This window comes from Aulostomus chinensis, chromosome 8 (assembly GCF_037954235.1).
Source record: "Aulostomus chinensis isolate RoL2024-O1b breed Wild chromosome 8, RoL_Achi_v1.0, whole genome shotgun sequence".
NCBI lineage: Eukaryota > Metazoa > Chordata > Actinopteri > Syngnathiformes > Aulostomidae > Aulostomus > Aulostomus chinensis.
Genome location: NC_141327.1, coordinates 19,887,654 through 19,902,432, shown reverse-complemented (window position 1 = coordinate 19,902,432; position 14,779 = coordinate 19,887,654). Strand labels below are relative to the sequence as shown.

The following is a 14,779-nucleotide window of genomic DNA, read 5'->3' as shown; positions in this document are numbered from 1 at the left end:
TGTCTTTTTGTTCATACAAAATGTGTGCACATAATTTAATCACATATATTATATATAAATAAATAAATACATAAATAAGCAACATATACAATGTAACAGATGAGATATAATTGAGCGGTAACTTACACAAGCATCGAGACACCCCCCCTGAGAGGTCAACAGTTCATCGTTCTCCACCAATTTGGTTTGAGGTGCTCATTTTAAAGTTTGTGTGCTAGCTAAAATTTAGAAAATGCTCAAAGCTGCAGTGTGGTGGAATGAACTACCAACAAGCTTAAGACCCCAACACTAGTTTTTACAGGCTGCTGAACTGAAAACTGAGTATTTATAGAGATAAAAGGGTTGGATACAGGCTGAAATGTGAGCAGCCTAAGTCGGAACATCAAAGTCTGCTACTAGCATTTAGCCTTTTAATAAGTCAAATATCAAAATGTTATCTATAACAGCAGAATCATTTGACAGAATACAACTTCTCATAAAGAAATATGGATACATCAGAAAGATGCAGTAAAGTTACTGCCATTACTCTACACAGTCCTGTTTTCAAGTGAGGGGTGAACAAACGAAAAGTTGTGTGCATTGCCCTGCTGCAACATTACTAAATACCCATGAATATTGGCATAAATTGCCTTTTCTGAAGTTCTTACATTATGCTTATATTTGAGTCACCAAAAATATACTTTGGGCACCAAGTGTACAGGCTCTGTGGTCCGCAGGGGCCAGAGCTTAAAAACTGTCTATCCCAGATAAAGCTATGATGACTTAAACAATATAGACCGCTAATTCGCAGAGCACTTTGGGTGTGGTTGTGGTCTTAGGCAAACTTGACGACATGCAAAGGGACTTCAGATGATAACCTCATTCTTTCTGCTGCAACTATCTACTGCTGACACTGTACTTTCAAGCATTGCTGGATCATCTATTTTATTGTCCCCTGAAACAATAAAGCGCTCTTTTCTTTTTTCCCTTCATAGTTCAAAATGGACTATATAAACATTAGAAAAACAGCTAATCTACCAACTGTCCCCACATATAGCCAAAGAATAACAGCTCTTAACAAACTGCTGTGTTATATTATGGACCACATGCTTAGATAAAAGAACGGCTGATTTTTGTTGTGGGTTTTTTTTTCCTCCTGTCAGTTCAATGCTGATAAAACGCCTGGGGTTAGGAGAGTTAAAACTCATGTGGAAGACAAGCGTGGAACAACTATTGATTGTCCTGTGTTGTTTCTGTTGCCTCATCTCTCATCTCTAAACAGCATCAAACACTTGTGCCATAGTTGGGAGCAAGAGAGGGGAGAGGCAATCCTGTCCCAGTTAGCAGGGGAACCATGGCTACCTCAAAGCGTCTGTATAATGCTAACAGGAGGTCCCGTGGTGTTCAGCCAACAGTGCTGCCTCTCCCAGGAGACGCCAAACACAATGCCCTCCTGCCTGCCATTGATTGTGTTGTCTCACCGATGAATTATGGCTTTTCTTCATTCCAAGTACGACAGCCTGTATACTGCAAATGTCAGACAGAGCTCAAACACTCAAAAGAAATATGGTTTGACCGTGGGCTGCGTGTATTCTTTTGTTCTATCATTTGAAAAAGAGAACGAGGAGCAAAGTAAGCTAATTTAAAAATCTTTTAAAAAATACAAGCTCAATAGGGAATTTTGACACCTTTGTATAATATTTGTATTTCCTCAACTCATATCAAAAGGTGTTTATTATCAGGAGGCAAAAATAGTGGCTGCAAAGTATAATGTCCATCAATAAAATCAGTTTAGAGAGATTTTGGGGACAAATATTAGAGAGTCTTGTTCATCATTTTTTTGTAAAATGGAATTACTTATGTTAAGAATTATGCAAGTCCTGAAATGGACGTAACGAGAGATGACGAGACGACGACAATATTCTATATCGATCAAGAGATCTATCTATCTAGATACATATACACACACACACACACACACACACACACAGGATTAAAGGTTCACATGTAGATGTCCGCAGCCAAAAGCACTTAAACATGAATTCAAGTTCATTTTTGGCAATTCAAGTTATTAATTGAAAACCCAGGTAATTAGAGATTTGACCTGCTCTCAGTAATGTCGTTCATTACTAATGAAACTGCTGAGAAGCTGGTATTCAGTAACTACCAGATGGGATCATAGGTCAGACTCAACAATGTCTAATAATCTGATACGGCTTCACAGTAGGATCCTAAACATTGACGTAATCTACTATAAAACTGGAGGGGGAAAAAAATCCCAAACAGTAAACAAATGAGCCTTGCGTAAAAGATGGTCTTAAGCAGATGGTTAGACAGTGATAAACATATGCTGTTATTTCCCGAAGGGCAAGAGGAGCTGTCCATGCTGGGCAGAATGAAATCACAACTCTTGCATCATCCTCTAGTCAATATTTACCATAGGATCATTTGTAGTAAAGAAGCTCAAATAAATCTTCTTACTCCTCGTGTAATTTTTATTTTCTACGGCTAAGAATGGGGAACTGATTCATCCATCATGGGTAGCTGACGGAAGCCCAGGTTGAGCTAATGCTGAAATGACACATTGTCCAAATAATCAATGATCAACACAAAATTAAGGGATGACCTTTGAGTAACTGGTTCCAACTTCTCCCATGTGAAAACTGGGTGTTTCCCTCTTCACATATCATTACTTCTATGTGAGGTTAGATACGTAGATTAAATATGACATTACGAGAGATCCCAATCCAGTTTTGAGTCCTAAATTTCTCAATAAATATTAAATTGAGTTTAATGAAGAAAAAAAACACATTTCCCTAATCTTTTTGAAAAATGTTTACAGACATGATTTTTGATGTTTGATAATTTTGTTAATTACTTAATTCTAAAAATTAATATTTCTTGTACTTCTATGAAAAATGTCAGGCACAATTAAAATTTTTTTTGCAAATATATCAGGACACATGCAATAGTCTCAGTTTGGGATTACATGAATAGGATACAGGTTTTGTAGGCGTGCCAGGCCGTTAGCATTGTCATGGGTTTAGTCGACCAAAGGCCAACAAAAATTTGGGACTGACACATTTAGTTTCAGTGTGAGAAAAGTTCAAAGCTAATGTTAGGCAGATGGCACCTTAGACAGCCTCCGATGCACAACTGCACCTTCACCACGAGCTTTGCACTTCCTTTTTCAGCATGATGACGTTCAATGTCCATCCACTATAGTCACATTTAGCCACCTGTAAGAAACTGCTGTTCTTAAGACAAATACAAGTTCTGTATTTTATGCCGTAGAACAAAACCTTAAAAGTATCTGAAGGTTTGGTGAACCACAGGCAGGCATTCAACCTAAAATCCTAAAAAAAAGATGAAGGAACCGGACGATCAACGAGGCTAGCAGACTGCTGGATTCTAGGACTCATTCCTGTGCCACTTTGAGTTTGTCTTTTTTGTCTGTCAGCATTTGTCTGTTAGCGTTATTATGCAAAAACTACTTGTCTGATTTTCACAAAGGTTGATGGAGGGGTGGAACACAGACTAAGGTATGCCTCTATGCACTTCCTCTGGGTTCTACTGTAGTTCTTAATGTAATAAACTACATGTTTGATCATTACTTAGATACATTTTCTCCTTGGGCTCTAGGGAGTCATGACTGAAATTGAAATAATACATGCATAAATCACATGAGGAAAATAATCATCAATTGCAGCCTTAAACTGAACTTTTTCATGCTGTTGTGATGGATGTTGAGTGATATAACTGATGCCAAACAATATCTGCTATTATCTAGGGAGGTGTCATAATTTTTACTGCAACAATATTGCCTCATCTTTTGCAGGTTGTCAGTTGTGGCTGATAGAAGGACAAGACGAGCATTGAGAGCAAAAGAAAACATGCACACACATCACATGTGACACAGAATTTGAGCATGCCCTCTTGCCCATCAAATGTTCTGACTCTAAATACAGCCACTATGTGACCCCCCCGGAGGCCCCTGGGATGCCATATATCTCCAGTTACAGGAAGAGAATGTGCAAAACTACACTGGGTCACAAAAGCTTTGGTCTGGCTGCTGCTGCTGCACAGTAGTGCTGAATGCAGAGTGAACATAAACTGACTGGTGCATGCAAGCCCCACACAACACACACAAATCGATTATTGGCAAATGAAAGGCTGGCTAATCGATAGAAGAATGTATTTAGGAGAAGAACTAGAACGCTGCAGAGTAGACGCAGCAGTTAATGTCACAGTTGTCGGACGAACAATGTTATGAATCTACATTTATGCTGAAAAGTTCATAAAGAATGTTGAAATCAAATTGTTAAGCTTGGATAAGTGTTCTCGTAAATGGAGACTTCAGTGTAAAGTAACGTTGCACTTACAGGGTGAGGCGAAGCTCAGTGTTTCGCTGTTCCGGTCGATAAAGTATGCGTTTTCAAAAAGTATCCACAGAAGAACAATACAAAATGTAATCAAACGACGGCAGAAATAAACGACTGTTAAATCTATCTGAACTAAGCAAGACAGTGAAACAAAGAGGCAAAAATCACCACACATTTACACTCGCTGAGCGAAAAAGCAAACAGACGGTCCAAACCAGTTCTTACATCTGTGTAGGGGGGTGGGCGGGGGGGGGGGGGGTGCAGGTCTTAAGAGTTTTATTTTCTCCGACATGTGAATGTTAGAATCCAGCGGTAGCAACGTTATTTTACCACAAGTGGCCGGTGTCAGTTAGCTTAGCCAGTACACTAGCATAGCAGCCTAGCTTGTCTCTTCCCGAGAAGCTCCGGTGAGTGAGTCGGAGCAGGCTTTCAGCACTGGGCTGCTTGGATAGCAGTAGGGAGTGCGATACGTTAGCAGTGTGGCTGAGATTTTAGCTAAAGAGCCCAGCTCAGAAAATAAATGCAACTGAAGCATACAGTGGTGTAAAAAAATGACTGTAAAGCACTTCAGTGTTGAAATATATTTCACTCTCACGCCAAGGAGCGAAAGCACAATGAAGTATGAAAAAGCCGGACCTCGCCTAAGCTAATGTTAGCAACACTGCCAGTCAGTCAGTGCAGCAAGTGTATGGTTAATGCTACCAGGATGCTAGCCAAGAACACCCAGATGACAAGCCACTGGTTTCAACTAATTACGCACCTTTGACTGTTTAAGTTGAAACCTCTCGCAGGTCCACAAAGTGAGTACAGCCCCTTGTTTCTCAGTGTATTCCCAAAATACGGTGTCCTCCTCTTTCTCTAAACCAGAGTGAAGAGTGAAAATGTCTTCAATCCGGACGCTTTCCTCAGTCCCGTGGTGCTGAAGCTGAGGCTAACGTTACACGCTTCTGTCGGTGTCTCGGAAATGCCTTCTCCTCCTACAGCTCCCTGCGAAATACTGACCCCTCCCAGCGCTCCAACCACAACAACAGAGTAGGCAGGTGCAGATGATGATGTGCTAGCGGCGGAGCGCGTTGCAATATAGTGGGCTATGTGGTACATCCCAGGGTTGTCAAATCAGGAGCGTCTCCGTCGTTTGACGCATGCGTGATTCCTTGTCTGAGGATGCGCCCTACCAGTGATCACATCGAGGGGAGGATTTCTGAGCTTTTCATTATTTAGGGAGGGTCCCTGCTGGAGTTATTATATTAACACAACATATAATTGATAAATGTGGATACCAATAAAGTTGAAAAAAAAAGTTGAGGGCAAAACTCAGGCAGGGGAAAAAAAAAAACACTGAAACAGAATTAGATAAATTTAGTCATAAAGAGAGAGAAAAAAAACAAAGACACACTGAAGTTAATATAACAGCCATGACATGGGAGGGTGGTCCAGATTGTGATGGTTCAACACTGGGTTGCTACATGAAATAGTGACATCATGAAATTGAGATTTGATTTAGTGCTGCAATAAATGGAAGCCACCGTGCGCAATCAAGAACCTGTACAATTTATAATATATATTATATTCTTTAAAGAAAGCAGTTGCTATTCATAGGAGTTTTACAAATATTGCAGAAATGTCGAAGAAATTTTTTCTCATTACTGCTATTCATTCATCGCTTGATGAAAAACACAGAAATCAAAATTAAAAGTAATTTGTGTGCATTTTCCTTGATAATCTATTAATGTCCCAATATTTTACACAATAACTTTAATATGACTTTCATCAAGTTGTGCAGCACTGTAGTATTTCAGTTTTTGATTTGGTTTAGTTGGCTAGAATGACTAAGAATATTATTTTTACTGAACAATATCACTATCACAAGGTTGAAAATGTATCAGTAATATGTTTATATCACCCCACCTTTTAAACAAATCACTCAAACCCAAAACAATGAAATTGTATATTGATTCTAACTGAACATAATTATTCTCATCCAATCAAGCCCACATTCACTGTTTTGAGGGGAAACTCCATAATACAGAGCGAACTGCCTGTCATGTCACCCTCTGTGTGTGTAAAAGCTCAACAGACACAATGACTTAATTAAGCAGAGAAGAAAGACTTCAAATCACTGAAAGGCAGGCAGCTTCAGAATATAATTGCTAAAGGACAAGCAACTGATGAGAGCAGCCCTGGAGGACGGGCGGGCGGCTGTTGAGACAATACGTTCATCTGGAAAGGAGTATCAAGTAAACACCTCCCGCTAAGTCAGATCAAAGAACATAGTCAGTCGGAGCAGTTGTCATCAGCCTGGGGATCAGGACCCCCACAGGGGTATCCAGTTAATTTCTGGGGGTCACTAAATTTTTTGAAAGATTTTTTATTGCTTTTTTCTGCACTCAGTCTTCTATAATAGTAATGTACTGTAATTTGTCTTGGCATTGACTGTATGGAGTCTAGGTTGCTGCCATTGAAAGGTGATCATTTAATAACGAGTAATTATGGAAACCGTTCTTAAACTAAAGGACTGTGAAACTAAAACTATACTCTAATGCCCTGCTACATGACAATTTACGTTATCATTTTAGGCCTACTAAAAATGTCAACTGTGATGGGCCAAATGTTTGAATAAATCTAAAGCGCTACACGGATGGAGTTTGTTACTCTGTCTGTGGCAAGTAAACTTCAGCCGTTGGGGAAGGGGCTGATGAACACTAACCTAGTTAATCTAAGGGTCTTTAGCTGTCTTTGTAACATCACAAGCTAAGCTTCGACAAACCAGAGGACCAAATTAATACATTAACCTACATGCGTTTATCCATGTCTGAGATTTAACTGCTCACCTGGGTGAGTCACTGCGGCAACAGAAGGCTCTGAAAGGCTGCTTGTGTTTCCACCTAATAGCCACATTCTCTTTCCTGGGGGATCCCAAGCTCTTTGTAGGTGAGATGCAGACACAGTTGACCTTTCTGCCCCAGGTTATTCTCCTAATATGCCCATTATGTGTCTACAGGGACGCATCCAATAGTTGTTTCTTTTTTAGAAAAAAGTCTATCCTCTATTGGACCTTTTAATGGGAAGTAGGTACAGACCAGCGTCATATCTCAACTCCTCACTGTGTCCCGGGGGTGAGACTAGAGGCCCTGTGAGGTAAATCCAACTCAGCTGCAGAGGGCTTCTGACCTTAAGTGATGTTTGGACTGATGTAATGGTGAATTTCCTTTCAAACTTGGCTTCTTCTTAATGATATTCTGCATGAATATGGATGCTCAACGAGTCCACCTGTCTCCTGCTTCATCTTAACATCATTTATGAAAAAGATCTTGTAATACCTGAACTCAGCTCGCTCTCTACATCGAAAAAAGGGAAAGCTTGGTGAATACATCTAAAGAGGAAACTTAGCTAAATCTTGGCTTGCTTTATGGCTGCTGAGTTGTGGAGCATTGGGCACTAAAGGAGAAACCAGTCGCTGAAATTGCACGTAAAATTCTTAGTGTACCTGACTGGCCTTTCAAGAAAAGGTCATGTAAGAAATGTTTAAACAATATCAATCCATTGTGACCAACATTTCATGAAGTGGTCACATACTCGTGAAATTAGATTTTATTCACTTTTTTGGCACCCTTGTCCATGAATGGGATACAAGTGCGGACCATATAACATCTCAGCATAATTGTTCACAAGCTTGAGGGAAAATGTGAAGAACTTACAAGACAAATGCTTGGGCATGGATTGGAGAATGAAATTGTTCAATATAAAGCTAATGCTGCAAAGGCGGCATTGCCATGGGTTCGCTCGACCAAAAGACTAGATTATTACTTTGGACTTTTAGATTTGTACAGAAAGAAACTCAGTGGTGAAAGAAGAGTTGATCAGAGACACTTTTTTTTTTTCTAAGAAACTTCACAAACAAATGCCACTTTCAGGCAAAAAAAAAAAAAAAAAAAAGGATAAAAAAAAGCTAACGTGATGCAAAGAACAAATTACACTAATGTCAGCAGAAGCCCAGTAGGTTTATTCCTTTCCTACCTCCTGTGTGTTTGGTGTAAGGACGTTTTATTGGCGTAAGTCATATCAGAGAACTTACGTGCAGCTGCTTCTGTACAGTCTTCACTTGTGTCCCAGCTGTTGTACTCTTTCCCAGTGCACTATACCAGCGTTTCACTGCCCTGCATGTTTTAGAGGTATCCCTGCTCCAACACATCTGATTCAAATGTTTGGCTGGTTACTAGGCTCTGCTGAGGTCTGATAATGAGCCACTCATTTGAATCAGGTGTGTTGGAGCAGGGACATGTCTAAAACATACAGGGCACTGTACCTTGAGGAGCAGGATTGAGAAACACTGCACCATACAATCCCAGGTCGGGGCAAAGCTGAGAAGAGAAATTTTCTTTTAATCATTTATCAATTGATGTCCCAGCAATGCACAATACATTTAAATTCTTAATCATAGATGGATCCTTTGATACCAGCACAGCGAATTGAGGAGTCACATTAAAAGCTGTCGATGTCAATGATAATTTCTCATCATTTGAGATACAGTATGAGACTAAAATTTAAAATCATTAACTCATACTTTGAAAAATGTGCAACTTTGCAGCTTTGTTCCTAATTCTTTCCATCATTACCTCCCAGCTGTCTTTTTGAATCTGTTTTGAAGCTCTGTTCGCACCCTAAAGAGATTATTGGCAAAATCCATGCCCGACTCAACTCAGAAAATTTAGAACCGCTGACACATTTAAAAAGCCAATGGGAAGAAGAATTAAAAGATACACTCATCCTCAATTTGTTTAAAAAAAAAATGCTCTAAATTGTACATGGTCTCAAGCAAAACTGGCAAACACCGATGCTTTGGAACATCACCAGGTACTTTATCACATTTTTTTTTTTATCTTCCAAAAATTATTACATTTCTTACAATCTATACTCATTTTCTGATGCTACTTGCCATAATAGTGACAGTTGGCACAATAAGGTGGGATTTCCTTCTCAAATATGTAGCAAAAGCACAATAGACTCCTAACATGCTTTGAATTTCTTGTACATCTATATTTGTCAAAATCACCTAATCAAACCATTACATACCACTAACATCATATTTATGCGGTGTTTTTTTTGTTTTTTTTTTGCAAAAGCACTTAATTTTGGCAGATAACCATCCATATATCACTATGCCAGCTCATGGGACAGACTTACAGAGGAGACACATCAGAGTCTGAAATCAGGTAATCACTGAAAGCCTCAGAGAAATTATGACTCCAAGGAAATTGGATTACATGGCGCCCCTGCCAACATTGCGGAATTAGATGGACCCTTGATGCTTTGCAGCTGTGGCAGATGAACTCATGCTGCGCATTAACAAGCTGGGAACCACGTTAACAATATTACAACACTAGCACCAACACAATATGAAAGCAGGAATCTTTCACATTCAAAACCAGAAACAACGGCTGTAGTGTAGTTTATATATATATATATATATATATATATATATATATATATATATAAATAAAAATGTGAAAGAAGGGCAGCTTGAAAGCTACTATCACTAATGGAAGAGGAAGTTGATTCTAATGAATTACAGTAACAACAAATTTTGGGGAAATTTGTTTATCCATCATCCTCCCCAGAGCCAGACAAGAAGATGGATACCCTGCTCTCCTCCGTGTGTGCATAGATTGCCAAGACATCAGGATGCCTGCTCACTATTAGTTAGCTTAGCACAATGAATAGTAGTGGATGAGAAGTGCTCCCATACCTTAGCCAAAAAGGAATCAAATACTCGTTTCTCCAAAATAGTCTTTGCATACATCCAGTTAAATAAGCTTATGCATAACATTCCTTTTGAAATAATTTAAATTGACAAGACTTTTTAATTAAAAAAAAAAACAATCAGATACAGTCTGAACTACTTTCATGACAAACTGCTGGGCAGAGATTGTTGAAAACTCGACCAGTTTGTTGAAGACTAGACCCGTGACTGCTGCTGCAGACTTTGAAAGGGGATGAGGAGGATTCTGGACAAAGATCCTAACCCTTATCTGCATGATGACTTTTGGTGGAGGTACGCCAACACTTACCATCCACTATAATTCAGTGTGTTGACCACAAGTGATCAGCAGTTCCCTGTGGGTCCCCATGTTCTTGTCTGCTTTTGCAGGGACGATGGTAAATCGGCCAATATTCTTTCTAAAAGGGTTGTGTGCATTGTGTTCAGGTCACGCTTGTTATTGTCACCAGTTTTCTGCCTCCTTTTTTTCTTTGTCTTGGGAAAAGAAAGGAGCAGGAACAGCAGTTCATTGTCTTCCATCTGCTTATGTTTTTAGTGCATGGCAGCAGTCCAGCATATGTTAGCAAGCTATTCCTTGTTTGTCACATTCAAGATGGTGAGTGTGGAGTCACTTTTGAGCTGCCTGAGAATGTAAACCAGCTTTTCACTGACCCAATCCATCTGGGGTGAAGCTAAAAGGAATAGACTCTTGTCAACTACTTTGTTATATTTAGACCAAGGTAAGTGCTACAAAGCAAAATGATGACAAGCTCAGTTTCCTATGCAGGTTTACAATGAGATTTTTGCACACTGCATTTTATCCAGATCGTACTGTAAGTTTGTATGCATGCGTGCCCAAACAGCAAGTCTTGTCCATGGCTTGTCCTACATAAAAGACCATCTGTTTAAAAAAAAAAAAAAAAAGCCAACAAATTCACATTCCTCCTTTGAGTCCAGCCTGGATCCCACCTCAACCCAGCACCCAGGCACTTCAGGGACAGCAATCAGAAAATGTTCACTGTCATCTTAACATAATGAGGCCATCAACAACCAACCTGCTGTGCTTTGGGACAAAATAAAAGTTTTGCAGTCTCTTAAAGTTTAATGTAATGAGTCAAAGACCTGAGAATGAAGTATGCAGGAGGGACAGCACAGGTCTGCAGAACCCATCTGTAAACTGAATAGTTCTTTAGAAATCCCTCTCGGGTGACATGAGGATCATTCACATCTGTTGAAAATTGCTGTCAAGGGTCATTTATTTTTCTAATTCTACAGTCATGAATGGCTATGGGTTGGCTTTGTGGTCGTGGTGGGGAAGAGGACCCACATGCAGACTCCAGAGGCAGGTTTAGGATGAATTACTTCTGGCCAATTTATTAATAGTACAATTAAAATCAAACTTACAGAATAAATGACACGAGGGTGGTGAAGGATCTAACTGGGGGAGCAACACTGAAGGAACAGGACTGTGGATGATGAAGACTGATAACCAGATGAGACACAGGTGATTCACTCAAAAGGAGGAAACAGACAAAGACATGAAGTAAAGCAAAGAGACACACTGGGAAGTGATTCCAACATAAGACAGGAACTTGCGCTAGGGAAAATGGGAATGAATGACAGATTAAAAGGATTCTATGATTAAAAAAAGTAAAGACTCCAAACCCCCCCCCCCCAAAAAAAATGTTTGAAATGTGATATGTATTGAAATGTCGTGTATCTCAGATCAGTTACCAAAATTGGTTGCCTACACGTAACAACACCACCATGTACTTATGGTAGAAAGCACTAGGAGAGCTCATCCCTCCACCAACGTTTTATGATGTCATCAGATCTGGATGACCAAACTGTCCCGCATTATAAATCATATCATCTTATCAAATTTCTCCAAAATCCAACAACTTTTAGAGTTATCCTTCAGACAGAAAGAAAAAATAATGCTTGTCGCAGCTGTGCAGCTCTCCTAAGACAATTTTTAGAACTTATTGTTTTATATCTTCTCTCTTGTTCTCCTGTGTTTTTAGTCAGTTCCCGTCTTATTTTGAAATCACTTCCCTCTTGTTTCTGCTTGCTGTTGTTTTCGCTCCTCTTCTGGTTACACCTGTGTCTAGTCAGTTAATCAGTCCCAGTATGTCACAGTCCCGGAGATTGTGGTTAACCAATCAGGTCCTCCCCAGACCTGGTGCTCTCGCACCTGTGTCTTATCATATCATCAGTGGAGTTAAAGTTTTGTTTGGTTTTCCGTTTGATGATATATCTGGTAGTTTCAAGAAAACCTAATGGAAAAGAAAGAGGGGGGAAAAATTCACGTGTGTCACTTCATTTGGATCCACTCCAAAATCGAATGGGTTCTTCCTTGGCCTGCGCCCCATCCTCCCACCAAGCTTGAAGGGAATCAGTTCAGTATTTTTGGCATAATCCTGTTTGTAATTCCTGCCAATGAGTTCATGTTTTTATCTCACAAAAACACTTCAAATACATGCTTTTCAACAGATCAACCTTTCAAAGGGGCTCTAGTCTCACCTTACAATTTTACTGCAAACGCATATTGAACCATATTCATTAAATATTCTTTAGCTACAATGGCTATATGTAACTCCTCTTGCTTTTGACATCTTTTGTGTATTGTGCAAGATGACAGTCTTTGCAAGCCTGGGTGATTGACTGTTACAAGAAGTATCTTATAGATTTCAGAAGCAAAGAGTTGTAAATCAAACATCAAGCTTTGCTTCCTTCTTGTCAGATTAAATTGAGGGCTACGAAAGACAAAATGTTTAAGAACAATTTTGTGCTTGAAGATCATTTCATACATGAGTCCCATTATTTTAAATGGTACAAAAACAATCTGGGAGATCAGATTAAATGAGAGGGAAACTGACGAAAAAAAAGAGAAAAGGACTTTTAAAACACACTGACTGTCAAAAACCTTCATGAAACATTCTGCTCCTGTGAATGTGTGTGAATTTCCCTCTGTTGTTAGTCGATTTGTCTTCACTACTGCTAACTTGTTCAAGCCTATCTTAGCAATCACAATCACTTCTTCACTCACTTCTCCTCTCTCTCCAGTCTCATCATCCTTCTCATTATCATTATCCTCACATCAATGCAAATGCACTCTGTGCTAGTTTATGGGCTATTATTTCAATTGTTCACCCTCTATCCAAATCAGTTCCTGAAGTTGGAAAACGCTTGTTCAATGTGACAATCAGATACACTATCTAAAAGTGGGTTGGGTCAGATTGCCTTTCCAATGCAGAGCCCAAGATAGAGAATGATTAAATTTAAATGAGCAGCCCCTACTTTACATAATGGTTTTGATGATGATATCTTTGTCTGGACTTTCAATTAGGGAGGCTAAAATTCTGAAGCATATCAAACAATGTCTAACCTTGTTGCTTTGTCCTATGTGTATCGCGTGGTCGAACTTTTCCTGCAACCTTTCGTCGGTCGTTAAACATCTTTTGCTCTGTAGCATCCCCGGTTATGAATTAAAGATGATGAAAGATTATTTATTACATGAGATATAATTAATTATTTAAACTACTGTCACACATGATATATTATCTAATGGCTATTTGGAGAGGATACAATTTCATAGTAGATGTTCGGACGTCTATGTGGATCTCGAATGAGCAGGGTATTTACAGCAACAACACACGATAACCCTCTCACTCTGCTGACATACTGCTTAGCTTAGCTGCTGACAAAAGGAAAGCATCTGAAGCCGATGAATCTATGTACCATACTTCTGCCTCTCGTGTTTCTGCTGAAATATTTATCTGCTAAGGGCCAGCACGCATAACGGATATGATGATTATAGTCTGTGAATTAATGGTTTGCCTCTCCGCTAATACAGCTGGAAGGGGCAGTTTCAACAATTTAAAAAAAGAAGAAGTTGCGTGAATTAAACACTGTGGATTATTAAGCGCCCAGGGAGGAAGTGGCATATTTGTGATCATGTGTTGCCCTTTTGGCATCACCCAACAGTTTGCTTTGTGAGCATCCAAGGTTGTTAGGAGTGTGCTGGCTAGATAAGCTTTAGTGGCATCTCCCAGAGATGCACACACTACAATTGGATTTAACGGGAGAATGAAAAACCTTCTGCTTGGCATTAATGTTTGTGATTCTTCCATCCCAAACACATTCCTCAGGAGTTGTGCCATCTGTACAAACAGATCGACTAGAATTTACTCTGGATTTCATGACTGAGCTTTCAGATGGGTTTTCATAGTATGATTTTGTAGTCAGAAAGCATGAACAAGGTTCAACTTTCAAATGGGAAAAAAATCCATCCATCCATCCATTTTCTATACTGTTTATCCATTAAGGGTTGCAGTGTGTGTGTGTGTGTGTGTGTGTGTGTGTGTGTGTGTGGGGGGGGGGGGGCCTCAGTATCTTGCTCAAGGATACTTTGATGGGGGAAGTGAGGACCAAACCAGCAACCCTTTCAGTTGCTAGATGGCCATTGTACCTCTGAGCCATGTCACCCAAAAGTTCATACCATAGCAGATAATTCATAATGTCGGTAAGAGGGAACTCTAGACAACAACTTTTGTATTTGTTGAGACTTGTGATCGTTACCATCAATGGAATATAATATACTGTATAGATTCTTTTGAAGTGTTGGCTAAAGTTGCAAATAAATGTCAATATTACGTGT

General features: G+C 39.5%; 1 protein-coding gene across 3 annotated transcripts in view; it reads right to left on the bottom strand.

Annotated features, from left to right (window-relative positions):
• ctnna2 (catenin (cadherin-associated protein), alpha 2) overlaps positions 1-8,689 on the bottom strand; it is a 278,051-nt gene extending 269,362 nt beyond the window's left edge. Inside the window, exon 1 of one of the 3 annotated variants that reach the window (XM_086211559.1) lies at positions 8,437-8,689. The gene's annotated coding sequence lies outside the window, so the exon portion shown is untranslated. Of the gene's footprint in view, positions 1-4,361; positions 4,488-5,121; positions 5,463-8,436 lie in introns of those variants that run through there. The other 2 variants (XM_086211557.1, XM_086211560.1) reach the window with 2 other exon arrangements.
• Positions 8,690-14,779: the final 6,090 nt, after the last annotated feature.